General features: G+C 40.4%; 1 non-coding gene across 1 annotated transcript; it reads left to right on the top strand.

The window, feature by feature from the left end:
- Positions 1-246: 246 nt before the first annotated feature.
- Positions 247-376, top strand: LOC149276034 (small nucleolar RNA SNORA35). The gene has a single exon (XR_016279360.1). It is a non-coding gene; the product is annotated as a small nucleolar RNA SNORA35 (small nucleolar RNA).
- Positions 377-768: the final 392 nt, after the last annotated feature.

Here is a 768-nt window from a genome sequence, read left to right as displayed (position 1 = left end):
AGAATCCCCAAAAGAGATGCAGGGTATGCTACAGCAGGGGGCAAAGAAAGGACACCACATTTTACTGTCCAGATTGCCCTGGAAAACCTGCACTCTGTGTCGGTGACTGCTTCAAGCTGTATCACACAGTTTCCCATTTTTAATTTTTTTTTTGTTCCTGCTCCATTTTTGTATTTTTTTTTTTTTTTTTGTTACATTTACTGTTTTTTAGCTTTTATTTGCTCCACCATTTTTAAGCGTTTTTATTTGCACTGTCAAGTGACCCCTGTGTCCATTCCGTGGCATGAGGGACCACTTAAGGTGCTAGATCAAATCCCTTCTTGGAGATAGGCCAGGCTTTCTTGTAACCTGTCCCTACTGATAGTTGGGTACAAGCATTTTTCTTTACCCAGATGTAAAATTCCTACTGAATTTGAATTGCTCATGTTCCAAATGTGGCCCTTTTGCCCCCAAACAATCTGACAAACCCATGCATGTGGGGTATCAATGTACTCAGGAGATGTTGCTGAACACATATCGGGGTGTTGTGGGACAGTGACATATACCAGGAGCTGTAATTTCACACCTGAAGTACAAAGTATGTGAAAAAAACACCAAAAACAATTACTATCCCAAACTTTGACAAGGGTTGGTGGTAGGATTAGTGCATGGAAAGGGTTAAACTATCAGCATCTAAAATACCCTGGGGTGTCTAGTTTTCAAAAATATATGGTTTGGTGGGGTAAATTTAATTTGCTGGCTTCAAAGATGCCCCAAATACCACATAGA

Source organism: Sceloporus occidentalis, unplaced genomic scaffold (genome assembly GCF_023333645.1).
Source record: "Sceloporus occidentalis isolate IW3139 unplaced genomic scaffold, rSceOcc1.0.p SCAF_250, whole genome shotgun sequence".
NCBI classification, from domain to species: Eukaryota; Metazoa; Chordata; class Lepidosauria; order Squamata; family Phrynosomatidae; genus Sceloporus; species Sceloporus occidentalis.
Note: the sequence above shows the minus strand (reverse complement) of the source record. Positions and strands in the feature narration are given on the sequence as shown.